The sequence below is a fragment of the Artemia sp. Qi Xiang Cuo genome, chromosome 14, assembly GCF_049724085.1.
Source record: "Artemia sp. Qi Xiang Cuo chromosome 14, ASM4972408v1, whole genome shotgun sequence".
NCBI classification, from domain to species: Eukaryota; Metazoa; Arthropoda; class Branchiopoda; order Anostraca; family Artemiidae; genus Artemia; species Artemia sp. Qi Xiang Cuo.
Window position 1 is genome coordinate 46,077,122 of NC_142807.1, and position 14,324 is coordinate 46,091,445.

At 36.0% G+C, this 14,324-nt stretch overlaps 1 protein-coding gene across 5 annotated transcripts in view; it reads left to right on the plus strand.

Annotated features, from left to right (window-relative positions):
- The window catches only part of LOC148944523 (uncharacterized), a 53,024-nt gene that overhangs the window by 15,347 nt on the left and 23,353 nt on the right, over positions 1–14,324 (plus strand). Inside the window, exon 1 of one of the 5 annotated variants that reach the window (XM_089099701.1) lies at positions 3,726–3,748. The exons of the other annotated variants lie outside the window; for them this stretch is intronic. The gene's annotated coding sequence lies outside the window, so the exon portion shown is untranslated. Of the gene's footprint in view, positions 1–3,725; positions 3,749–14,324 lie in introns of those variants that run through there. 5 annotated transcript variants of the gene reach the window in all.

The window sequence follows — 14,324 nt, forward strand, 5'->3', positions numbered from 1 at the left end:
TAGAGTTTGAGCTGTGTCTGGAGAAGAGTTCTTGGAATTTTTGTTTCATTGGAAGGGGATTTATCCAACCAGACTTTCTTCACATAGAAGCTTAGAATAATTGTTTTGACCCCCTTCTCACTCACACAAAATTATGACTGTTTCTACGTACCCTACTGGATGATTCACGGGCCTTGATAAAATTAATGCTTAGTTTTAGAAAAAAAAATCCAATTTCAAATCAACGTCGCTGTGGTCAGGGCAGAGGGTATTCTGGTGGATGGGGAAAATTTTACATGGTAGTTGACAGATATGGAAAAAGTTCAAAGCTGCCAGTAGCATAATTCGACAGAATTTAAAAAAAAATACCGACACTTTGGCAGCACAACTTGTGTTTTGACAGCTTTTCTTTGAGCAAAAATTATTTTTGTATGTAAAAATGGTATTTTAGACAAAATCTACCGACAATTTTAAAAATTGCCAGGTAGCATTGCTACTTTGTTACCCCACTTTTTCCACGGCGGGTAGTGGACAAACGGAAAAATCATATTTGGACTTTTCGACTGTGATGTAGGATCCGTTGTTTTTTTAATGGTCATGATACAGCAAACATAGTTTTGGTACCTACTCTGCTACAAAAAAGGGGCTATAAATTAGATTCTTTTGAAAAAAATAAGCCCAAAACTTCTAAGTATCTTGAGAAACAAAAAAGATAAGCGAATATGGACTAGGCTTTTCGGTTGAGTATGCTGAATTTAAGGGAATGGGCTACAAATTGGTAAATATTTACCAAATCATATAATTGACTTACGAATAAAGTGAATATACAAATCGATGCCTTTTTTTATGCTCTTTCCAAATATAATAATAATATTGGTCAGAAATGAATTTTACTCCAACCCATATATATACCAGTCCATGGTTTTTATTAGCAAATTAGGGGGGGGGGGGTAAATTTTATTTCTGATGTTCATGTAAGTTAAATTTAAACTTTACCCCCACCCCCTAATGTGCAAATATATACCCTTAATTGGTATTTAGGGGTGGGGGTAAAATTCATTTCCGACAAAAATGATTATTATATTTGGAAAGAGCATAAAGAAAGGCATCAAGTGGTGCATTCACTTTATTCGTAAGTCAATAATATGATTTGGTAAATATTTACCTACAAATCTTGATTTGGCAAAAAAATATCAAGTGATATTTGGAGCCGTTTGAATTAACATAGATGTTACACCATTGTTTCTTTGATAACTGTGTTAAATGAACAATGTTTGCAACAAAAATGTAACAATGCAACTACTGAGGGGTTACAAAATTTTCGATGGAATGACGACTCAGGCATGGTGGCTGTCGAGCCTTATTTTGGTGATATTTGCAGCAACATGCAGATGTTCCATTTATTGATGAAAGTAAATTAAATCAAATTTCGAAATTAAATCGAATATCATATCATAATTTAAGAAACATAATTCTGTATGACTATGTAAAATTGATAGATTTAATTCTTCTTATTCAAAATTTTGTAGTACCACAAACTTTCTATTTTCTCTTATAGGAAGAGATAAGGGGACTATCCCAACTAAAAATGCGCTGCAAAGTTCATCTATTTGAGGCTACCAAATTGCTGAATACTCATCTTCCCCGCTTTAAATCATGGTTTTGCCACAATATGAACATAAATGCAGCAATACAATTTTCAAAAACTGCAATATTCTGAAAAAATGTAAGACTTCCAGTAAAATAAAAATCCATTGCTAAAATTTTAGCCCCCCCCTCCTGGATAACACCCTAAAGGAAATTACTATAAAGGTTTAAGCTAATCCAATCTCGCCCAGTGTGCCGCTTGATGGCTTAGCCAGACAAAGTTTCTTCTTCTTCTTTTTTTCTTCTTCTTTAAGCACTCATGTTTTATAAATTTAAAATACTTGCAAAGAAAACGCGTTACTTGTTTAGTATCCAGTAAACACGCGATAAGTGAAGTTTCGTTAATGCTAATGAAATAAAACAAAGTATGATAAAAATACAATAGTTCAGAAACAAATTTGGGCTATATATTTACACATTAGGGGGGGGGTAAATCATAGCGTATATTAAATACGCAACCTACCCTAACCTAAGTACCTTATTTGTCCCTTCAACCCCCAAAAACTAAAGTTTGAATCTTTGTGACGGAGTGACCAATACCTCACTAGTCAGCGAAAACCTGTTTTTCATATAGTATCTTTGAAATTTCGACGCGGTCTTTCTCGCGTGTTTACTGGATTCTAAACAAGTACCAAAAACGCTGACTTGTGTGCTAAGGTCTAGCCTACTTAACCCTTCCCTAGTGTAAGCTCTCAAAATACTACGTCTGTCGAACATTGTCACGACCAGTTCACGATTTTTTTGGGGGTGGGGTGAGAGGAGCAAATAAATTTTAAAAAATTTAGAGGGGTATTTTTTTTTTACTTTTTCAATTAACATACCTAAATAGGCATTTTTCAATGACAAAATAAAAAAAAAGTATTTTTGAAATCTATAGGGAGCACTTCGGAAACAGTTTAAATTTGTTAAATATGAAGATCCGGAGAAACAAGTTTGTTTGACCAAGCCATCAATAACCATGTTAATTGATACTGGACGTACTTAAACTTCAATAGCAAATATTTCCACAAATTTACCATTGAAAATGTTCAGTTTTGCTCAGTCGAACTCCCAAAATAAATTAAGTCAGCGTACAAAAAAAAAAGAAGTTGAATACGACCGTTAACCTGGAAACATTTTTAAGTATAAAGCTGGTGCTAAATACGGTCGTCTGAGCTGAAAAGTGCCTGTGAACTTGGTCTGAAAGATTGGATTGGTGCGAAATATATGTCATACATTTAGAACACGGGAAAAGGAGAAAACTCAACCTGTAATCAAGTAGCAAAGGAATCTCTTCCGGTCTTGAACGAATTTTGTTCACAATTAAAAAAACGTTTGGAAGAATAGGAAGAGAAGTCTGCAAACCTAGATTAGAATATTAGAAGCTACAGTGATGACAGTGGTCAAATATGGCTCTGAAGCATGGACGCTCCGAAAAGCGGATGAAGATTTGCTAAGATGTTTTCCAGAGAAATTGCTTACGGATTGTTCTGTGTACCCGGCTGACTGACCGTATTTCAAACAGTAGGCTGTACGAAAAATATGGTTCAATACCGCTTTCTAGGGCTATAATAAAAGAAAGGTTGAGGTGGCTAGGGCACGTTATGCGGATGAAGGATGACAGATTGCCGAAGATTGACGAAGGGTCACTATTTTATGGAACACTTAAGTTTACAGGTGTTTTTGAACAGTTCCGGTTAGGTAAATACGTATTAATATATTTGGGGTTGGGGTAGAGGCACAAGTTAAAAACGCAGAAATAAATGAGTAATAATAACAGTATAGGGAACTCAGAAAATCATATAAATATTTATATTTCCCTAATTTGGGGGCCATGGGCACAAAATCTACCCCCCATATCTTCTAGTGGAATTGATTGATTTCATTTGGTACATGATCTTAGCGTAAAAGACAGGCGCTAAGGTAGAATCCAGATTCATTTTCTCTTGTTCAAATCTTTGAATGGCCATAAAATCTTTCGAGTTTCAATCAGTTCAGGTAAATATGTCTTCTTTCTGTTCACATTGATACACTTGCTCTTGAAGCGGACAGTATCGTTGAAGTTTAATGAGTTGGATTGGCATTTAAACTTGAGCAAAATGATTGACTTTATAGTAAATAATATCAAGAGTTTGATTCGCAGGTACTATGAATTTGTATGATTAAGTTTTTCTTAGAAGAAGCTTCTTGGTCCCTCCTCAAAGTAAATATAACAACAATTAAATATAATAGGAAGGTGGACAACCCCTTTAAAACAAAGATAATTCTACTGAGGCATGTACTCGAGACAGCATTTTAAGGTATGAAGGCATTCATTAAAAAAAAAAAAAAAAAAAAAAAAAAAAAAAATGCAGGTAGTCTATTTGAAAATTATAGGAAATAACGGGTTAAGGTGGAAAGGTTTCGAGATTTTAGGAGGACAGCCCTTGGACCCGACTTTCCCGCAGTGTCATAGATATTACGATATTTGGATATTAATTTTTTTTTTTATACTTGTGTATTAGCCTATATGGTACACACTCGAGAAGTGAAGTTAGGTAATCGTAACGAAATATATCAAAATATGATGAAAACAATACTTAAGTAACAAAATTATGAAAATTACAACAATAACAAAAACTACAACATAAACTATAACGTATTATATTAAATACCTAACATAACCTAACCCAACCAGAATACCATCTCTATATATTGGATATTTAATAAGAATATATCTACAACATAGATTTCATCTGAGCCTAAGCTAATTTTCTTCAAATACTGACAGGTATAAACCAGTTATTGTCTGATCTGTAGATCCAAATTCTCGAGTGTTGACCTTATATTACACAATTACCATTTTTTGTTATTAATCTAATGTAGTTCACTCTAATTTTGTTGTTTGATGAATCCCCTCGCAACAAGTGACCGTGTACGTACCTGTCTAAGTTTTATTTGTACAGAAAATATAACGCCTCCACCCGCTTGGTTGCGCTTAATTCAGAGATATTGAAGGCATTTCTCTATAGCGTGATATCTCTGAATTCCATTAGATTTAATTTTCGCATGTCGTTGCAAAATAAAAGAAAAAATAAACACTTTATAATCCCCAGTAATAGCTGTAGTAGGCTTAAAAACAAGGTTAGAGCCTCTGGCTTTGTACTCCTGAAATCTCAAGTCTTCGCAATTATCTCATATTTTTTTTTCATAAAATCGCCTGGTTTTTGGTTGTTTTTGAAATCTCATCATCCCTGGATGTTGATCCCTTCCAAAATAAATAACTGTATGCGGGCTTAGGCTGTATAATTTGTATTTTCGTTACACTACATCATTTATCACATTCTACGTATTTAGTCATTTTTTCCAATATCAGATTCATTATTTTTTGCTGAGACAGGTGTTTCGGGGGGAGATTGCATAAGAAACAGTAAAAGCTTAAATAAATTATATAAGAATACATGGAAAAATAATAGAATCTACGAATCGTATCGTAGACTACGATACCTAGATTTTGTCTCACTAAAGTAATTTGGCTCATTTTACCAGCTATATCAACCATGACTGAAACACTGCCATAATCGTTGCCCGTCTCTTCTGCCTTTTATGAAGTAAGAATTAAAAGCAGTTTTTATGATGGTAGTGAAGAGCTAAGCTGAATTGAACAAAAATAATTGTTGTGCAGCTTATGTAGAATAATATCTATAAAGCATAGTGCAAATAAACTAACTGGTGATATTTTCCTGCGTTATTGAAAATTATGTAAAACTAGCGCTTTACTGAAAACACAGAACCTACGCATAATAAAAAGGAATCTTGTTTTAATAGCCAAAAAGTCATTACGCAGCATGTAGATAATAACACAAAATTATAAGGCTTTTGATAGTATTCCACCAGCAGTGATATCGATGCCTTATCGATAGTTACCAATTAGTTACCAATTTAAATTCTCTTAGAAAATCAAGAAGAAAAATGTTGTTTGATTAACTGGAAACTGACTTTGGAGGACGAGCTCTTCAGATTAGTTAAGAAAAGGTCAGGGAAATGAAAAGTCCGACAAGGTAGAGTTCCGTAGGAAGCTTGGATTGCTGCCAAAACTGATAAAATGTATCCATTATTTAATCAAAGCGTCTAACAGTTCAAGCTGGTTTCTTAAGAAAGGCGGAAGTATTCAAATGCGTTTATGTTTGGATATAGTCGTCCGAAAAATAGTCTGAGAGGAAGGGGTCAATCAGACCAACCTAAGGAGGAAATTCCACTTTTCTGTCACCTATGCGTAGGTGTGATCATGGTTACTCCATTTGACATTTTAAACAGACGGAAGTAGAAGTTTTGATTAATGCGACTGTTCTGACGAAGAATTAAAAATAGCATTTAATTTTTTTTTTCAAACCCGTCTACCTTATGGTGGCGATGATGTTCTTTGCAGATTGTAGTCTGATAGTGATATTAGTGGATGCCAAAATTTAATTGTCACGTCTACCCAATATTGCGAGGTTTTTGAGTTAACATTGAGTAGTTTTTTTCCCATTTGGCAAGTGTTTAAACATCTAAGGATATAATCAACGTAAAAAAATATTTTGACAGAATGCTTTTTATTTAATTTGACGGAAGGAAAAAAGGAATAAAAGAAAACAATCAGCGATTCCACAGAATATACAGGGATATTAAGAGGCACACCATTATACGAAATATGAGAGCGGATCAAGGCAAATAAAATTGCCTAGGATCCGCTCTGTTACCGTTAAAACAATCTGCTATGAGGTTTTTGAGAAATTCTTGAAAAAAAGAGGAGTCATGGCCTTACTTGTCCCCAGGGCCGTTCCTAGGGTTGGCGGCCCCCTGGGTTAAAATTAATTACGGCGGCCCCCTCTAAACTCAACCATAAACAAAAAAGTCCAAGCTGCAGCGCCCGGGGCAGCCCCCCCCATTGAACGGCCCTCTGCCTCTCCCTCAAATGATGTCTTTAATTTTTTCTGGACGTGATTGCCTTAGCATCAAAAAGGACAATTGCAACCTAGTTTCGTCGACATGATTGATATTTATGATGAAAAGCTATATCATGTCTTAAGCATTGAAATAAGAACTATATTCATAGGTCGAGTCCTCGTATAGCCGGAACGCCACGGATGTATTTTAATGAAAAATATGGTGAAGGCAGTTGTGCCAATTCATGAAAATGTGGGGGGGAGTATTATAAATGTATTTGTCAAAATCCCTGGGTGGGGTGTTTTTTTTTAATGAAAATGCCAAAAGAGATATTTAAAAAATCTAGGGGTGGAGTACAAACCCCCCATCCTCTCCTCCCCAATTGGGTCCCCTAGTGGAGGGGCTTGAGGTGTATTCTTTGGTATCATGAATTTTATTATTGTCCTCGTTATCTTTACTGTCCCAATTTTAGTTAGTATTTCGAATGGGTTGATTCTTTTGCTTTTGTCAATCTATCAGTTAATTATTCTCAATTATGTTGTAGTATCCCAAGGACTTATTCGCCAAAAATAAACTGTGGGATAATATGAGTCCCCGCTTGTGCTATCAGCAGGTTTATTGCCTTCTAATAAGATAAGAATGCAAGTCAATTCTGAATTTTGTAATATTTGATGTCCAGAGTTGCCACCCATAGTGGTTTTTTCACTGTTTCTAGTGATTTTTTTCTTGCTGAGCGACTCTATTTGAGCTAGTGACTTTTTAGAAACCAATCTAGTGTTTTTTTTTCTTAATGATTTTTTTTTTCACAATCGTAGAAATACCTTCAAAATCGTGTTTTCTTTTGGTCTGTACAATAGGTGTAGAATACCACCTATTTGCTAAGAAAAACTGCCTTAAGATTTTTCTAAAGACGTATATAATTGAGAAGTACACCTTTTCTGCTGCTTACAGGAAGCTGTCAAATTTTGAATTCAGTAATTTTTTCTCAATATTTTTGTGATATTATTTTCAACCTGGCTGCAATTCTGGTCGTGTCTGCTTGTCTTTCCCCAAAAATGGCCTGTGGGCCATCATACTGGGTAAAATAAAAGATTTATTGAATAAATAAAGATTTACCTTATTTTTTTCCAGCTATAGTAAATTAAACCCGTGAATAATTAGAAATAATTGTAAGCCGAATATTTGTCGGTATTTTTTGTTAGTTTTGGTGTCGTAGCTTGTTTGAGCTTAATAGATAGATTAAATAAAAAAAAAGAACAAGTTTTTTAAACTGAAAGTAAGAAGCAGCATTAAAATTCAAAACGAACAGAAATTATTCCGTATATGAATGGGTTGCCCTCCTCCTGAATACCTTGCTCTTCGTACGAAATTTTTTCGCACTTAAAAAAAACTTCTTATTCTAATTAAACCGCCCTTGTGTTTCAGGAACCGTTCTTAAAAAATTGGGACAAATAGTCAAACTTTAGCATAAAGAGCAAGGTATGAGGAGAGGGCAACCCCTTCATATACGGAAACATTTCTGTACGCTTTAATTTTTAATGTTGCTCCTTATTTTCAGTTGAAAAACTTTTCCTTGACATACTGTCATTGAAAAATACCAATTACTAATCGTTATTCCGATCACTCCGAAAATCCCCCTCCTGTGAATCTTATTTCCCGGAAAGCCAAACACGCTGAAGATTTCTCCCCGGCAATTCCCCCGGAACATCTCCACATGCAGAATTGAGGAGGCAAAGCGAAAGTAATACAAATAAAAAGAATTTCGTATAGGAATTCTGTAAAAATTTCCCCTGGAAAGTTCACCCCCGAAAATTTCTCTCCACACGAAAAATTGTCCCCATGCCAAACCACCCTAAGCCCATCCCCTCCCCCACCCAAAAAATGTCTGTATACTTCCCAATGTCAAATACTATACGTAAACAAGTGGCAAATTTTACAACTCAAAAAACTATCCCCAAGGGCTAGGGGGGCGGTTGTGTTATATCCAAAGGCATAGTTTTGGGACTTTTCAACTATGCTGAAACTAATGGCTATCTCAAAATTTTGATCAGACGATTTTTGGGGAAAGGGGTCCATGGAAGGGGGACTAGTTGCCGTCCAATCTCTGGTTACTTAAAAGGGCGCTAGAACTTTTAATTTTCGTTCAAAAGAGCCCTCTTCCCATGTTGTAGGACCAGTGGTTCGATACGATCACCCCTGGGATAAAACGGATAAAAACTCATCCATGATCTTTCTTCTGACAAAAAAAAATGCAAAATTCCACATTTTTGCAGATAGGAGCTTCAAACCTTGATAGTATGGTTATCTGATACGCTGAATCTGATGATATGATTTTCATTAAGATTCTTGGACTTTTAGGGGGTGTTTCCTCTCTTTTTCGAACATCGTAGCCCTTTATGGGTAACACTAAGCTTAATGAATCTTATATATGTGGAGTCAGTCTTATATATGTGCCATAATAAGCCGATCCTTTTGATGTATCTATAAATATCAAAATTTCCTTTCTTAGAGTTTCGGTTACTATTGAGTATTGTCGCTCCTTACTTACAGTTCGCTACCCGGAACTGTTTGATTGTGTAATAGCGTGGAAAGCAAATGAAACGTGCTTATATTGCAGATATATCTGAAGTATTTTTTTTCTTTTGAGCACTTAATATAGAAAATTCAATTACTATGTTCGACTATTTTTTTATATGATTTTTTCTTTATAAATCATTCCTCCCGGAAAGTAAGAATTGGCAAGAGAGTCATGTTTCACAATCGAATAAAGAAGCAAGGATTTCCTGCTAGTAATGGCTTTGTCAGGTTTCGAAAATTGTTGTTTTTGTGTCAATCTATCCTTTTCTGTGGCTTTCTTTGGCTTTAAGACACTCTCAATTGATCTGTAGTCGCAAAAACACAAGGGAAAAATATAGGCGATATAAGCACAAGAAAAATGTTTTGTTGATGCGCCATTTTGACATTGCGTTGATCTACAAAATTTGCTGCCAACAATTCGTGGACCCTCATTAGTTGACGTGAATTTAAAAATAGGACTAAGATGTAACTAAAGTTTTGAAACAATAAATCAAAACCAGCAGCAATATAAATTGGTAAACGCAGAAAGTAGTCCCTGATTATTTATAAAACAATTTTTTTTTAGATTTTTGTAGAGTATGGGTAACTTATAAGAGTTGGAACTGGCGCTAGTGTCGACAAAAAAAAACTACTGGTGGGATCTAGCGTTTGGCGATACTCTACCTTTTTTCAAGCCCTTTAATCATTTTTCTATCACGAACTGAGATCAAATAGGGGAGACTGGGGTAATGGCGGTCAGCGGGTAACGGCGGTCACTATGATTTCTCGTAAAGTGGATAACGCAGATTCACACCGATGGGTGCTGCCATCTCGAGACAGTTTATGGAAATACTACTAGAGTGCTCGGCATCTTGCCAGTCTTAGTTTGTCTGTTGTTTAAGAAAGACTGTTTTTACGTGTCACCTTATAAGACAGACAATAGTTTAATCCACTATCAGCTCTTTCTGTTTACATTTCACGGAACGAGACTTATCTCGCAATAACAAGGTAAGTCATATTGTTGTATCATGTAGCATTTTATTAAGATTTAAGTACTGATATTCTGATTTTTAGTCGTTAAATAATAACCATGCGGTTGGGGTAATGGTGGTCACCGCGCTAGGGGTAATGGCAGTCATGACCGGCATTACCCCATTAGTACTCATTTTTTTTTCTATGTTTCAGATGCCCAGAAAATACATAAGGAAAACAGATAAAGCTGCATGGACTGCATAGGACTTAAAGAATGCAAAGACAGCCATTTCTAGAGGATTATCGATTCAAAAGGCCGCTGATCAATTCAAAATACCATTCAGCACGTTGCAAGAACTAATGAAGAGTGGGATTAATTCTGATCCAAGCTTAGGCAGAAAGTGTGTCTTCCCTCCTGTTCACGAAGCAGCTCTAGCTGACCGTGTAAAAACTTTATCGAAAGATTTTCTATGGCATCACTGCACTGAAATTAAGAAAAATTCCATTTGAATATGCAGAATGAAACCTATTAAGCCATAGATTTGGTAAATAAACAAAAATGGCTGGCTTGGATTGGATGTACGGATTCATGGACAGAAACAAAATTAGTTTGCGCAAACCTGAAGCCACAAGCATCGGAAGAGCCATTGGGTTTAACAAAGACAAAGTAAATCATTTTTTCCAAAATTTAGAACAGGCTATGGATGAATACAAGTTTAAAGATACCAATTATTGGAACGTAGATGAAACAGGGATGACCACTGTGCAGGACCCTGGTCTAATACTGGCAGAACGGGGCCAAAAGTGTTTGGGTTCTATAACAAGTTGGGAAAGGGGAAAAACATTACAGTTGTGTGTGCAATGAGCTCGGGAGGGCTTTATGCTCCACCAATGTTCATATTTCCTCGAGCTCGTATGTCCCCACTCTTAGAAAAAATGGGCCACCTGGAACAGTTTACTCATGCTCTAAGACAGGCTGGATCAATGAAGAACTGTTCTTTGTTTGGTTAAAACACTTTGCTCAGTTTACTCATGCTTGTAATGACAACAAAATGCTTCTTATTCTAGACAACCATTCCACTCATGGCTCATCTGAAGCATATGATATTTGTAGGGAGAAAGGGATTGTTATGGTGTCACTACCGCCCCATACATCACATAGGCTTCAGCCTCTGGATCTAGTATTTTACTCGCCTTTGAAGGCTGCTTACAAAAGGGAATGTGATGTGTTCATGAAATCCAGGAATTTAGTAAAAATAATCCCTTACGATGTAGCAGAGACATTCAATAAGGCGTATTCACCAGTTGCTACGATTGCAAAGGCAACAAGTGGGTTCAAAAACACAGAGATCCATCCTCTTAATCTAGGTGTTTTCACAGATGAGGATTTTTTGGCAGAGGACATCCTCCAGAAGAATCAAGACTTAACGCCTGTTTGTGTGGACGTTTCCTTAAAAGCTACTGCAAATGAAGACATCGTAGAAAGTAGGCCGATACGAGGTCACGACTAAACAAAACTTAGAATCCTCTGTCCTACGTGATGAAGTTCATATTTAGCCTAACACACAAATTAATGTGTCAATACAAGAGATTTCTCCTCTACCTGGATGCAGTAATTGGGCTGATAAGCCAAGAAAACGAGCGAGACAAAAGCAATATTCTCAGATCTTGACTTCAACACCGATGAAAATCCTGCTTCAAGAAAAAAAAGAAAGCGAGAAGAAAAAGAAACCAAGATCAAGTAAAAACTAAAAAGGAAAGAATAAAAGAACTAAAGAACTAAGCGAGTAAAAAAAAAATTTAAACGAGAAAAGAAAAAGCCTGCTGTTCCTGAAAGAAAAACACAAAAAGTGGAGCAAAAGAAAATGATCAGGAAAATTTTTGAATCCGACTCCGACACTTCTATTGATGAGGAAAACATTTGTGAAGACGAATCAGAAAGTGAGCTATGTTTGACAGAGAATGGCAAAGAAACCTGTTTCTATTGCGAAGACACCGGGAAAGATGGAGAAATGTGGTATCAGTACACTTCTTGTGCATTCTGGGCACATAAAGAATGTTCTGGATGGGACAATCCTGAGGGCTATTTATGTGATATGTGCTCAAGAAAGTAAAATTGACTTAAAGTTTTGCAAGCTCATAAGTTATGTGAATATTTTTTTTTGGCGCTTGAATTCTTTAAGCCGTTTTTTGCTATGGAAAGGTTTTCTTTGTTTTTTTTTTCAAATAATTGACTTCTAATTATTCCCATACTTTCAATTACATTTTTGTAATTTCTTAAATACAGAATTATGCAACAATATAAATTATAATGATTTCAGTTTAACGTGTTTATGTAATTAAAATTTCCCACATTTTTTTATTTACAGCCCTTTAGTAGAACATGACATTACCGACTGTCATTACCCCTATGATAGGGGGTAATACCGGTCAAAGCTGGTTTGGCAAAACAATGCTTAATGCCTGTATGTAATCTTGATTAAGGCTCAATTCAAGTATGCAATAGGTAAAATATACTATGCTAGAGATTTAACGTGTTTAGGTTTGAATTTTATCTTTCTTATAGTTTTTATTCTCATTTTGCCTTAGGTGACCGCCATTACCCCAGTCTCCCCTACTTATTACTACCCTAATTTTACCAATCACACGATTAAATTGATTATTCTTATTATTACACTGAAAAAAATGCCAAATGTCGCCAAACGCTGGCCAGTTTCTACTCTTATAAGTCACCCATTCTCTTTGATTTTTTTGCTTCAAATTTATTGTGTTTATGCTTAAAATTCACCGATGGCCGGCGTTTACCCACCTGGAAAATACCCTTTGCGAAAACAATCCTCGCAGAAAACCCTCCCTCGGAAAATACCCCCCCGCGAAAAAAATCCTGGAAAATCCTCCCTCTGAAAACACCCCCTGGAAGACAACTCCCCCCCCGCGGCTGGTTGGTCTCCAATCACTTTCAATTTATAAAAAAGGACTTGAACTCTCAATTTCTGCTCTAATGCACCCTCCGAAGGTTTTGCGACCATGAGGTGGAGGTGTGGATAAGGAAGGGGTAGTCCCCCTCCTATACGGAATAAATTCTGCTCATTTTAGGGTTTAATGTTACTCTTTACTTTGATAATAACGGTGTAGGCCAGAAATATTCCCAGAAATCAGAAGGGGGTAGATGTTAATGCCACATTTTTGACGCGTTTTTTAAAGTTTTTTTTTTGTACTCCCCCCCCCCCCAAACAAAATCCTGGTTACGGCCCTTGGAATAATACATCAATTTCTACCTCCACCCTCCCCTCGTCTCTCCCTTATAACTAATTCTGTATTTATCTGAAATGCTCAATGAGAGCTGGGATGTTTTGGCGTTAAAATGCAGCCTTTGAGGTATCTCCCTCTCCCCCTAACTAGAAAACAATAAAAGATCCCCATTGTTGAAGTTTTAGTGCCCTTATAAGTTTTTTAATTTGTTCATTGTTTACAGATAGCATTTGTTATTGGGAAACATACGTGTATTTTTCGCGGGGAAGGTTTCTACAGGAAGGGGGACTGTCTGGGGGAATTTTTAGTGGGGAGTATATTTTTGGGAATAATTTCCTTTCAGCGAGGATGTATTTTCGGGGAGATACTTTTTACGGTGTGGGGGGGAGGTATTTTCCACTGGGGGGGGGGTGGGGCTAACCGCCTAGAATCAATTCACCAACACTTTCTGAAGCAAAGTTTATTCTGATTGTAAAAAAAATAAATTATGAATTGAAATTTCTAATTGCCTCGAGACCAATAAAACACGGCAAAAAAAACTGAACCAAATGTGTTCTGTTTGACGAGGAAAAATTATTGATCTTAAGTATGCAGGAAATGGTTCTGTAGGTATTTGTCAAACCTAAGATTTGTAGTCTATCCTCTTCAAAAATATAGCCCATTTGAAAAAAAAAACTTTCTTATGTAAAAAGAGTTAATATTAGCCGTCGAAAAATCTGACCAGTATTTTACTGCTGCCAAATATAACCGTTAGTGGCGAGGCACGTACTGAGAAACGAAAGATCTGCAGCTTTACCCCTCCCTTTGAAACATCAAGATTTTCACCTTTATTTTTAAGTTCATTTTTCAATCAAATTCCTCTCCGTTAACTATTTCTGCGTGTATGCTATGCAGGGTTCAGCCCAGTGAAAGAAAAATACCTAGATTTTAGTGATTTTCTTCAATAATCTAGTGATTTATGTATTGATTTATTGATTTCTTTGTTTAGGCGACATAAAAATTGCTAGAAATAAAGATAAATCACTAGGGGC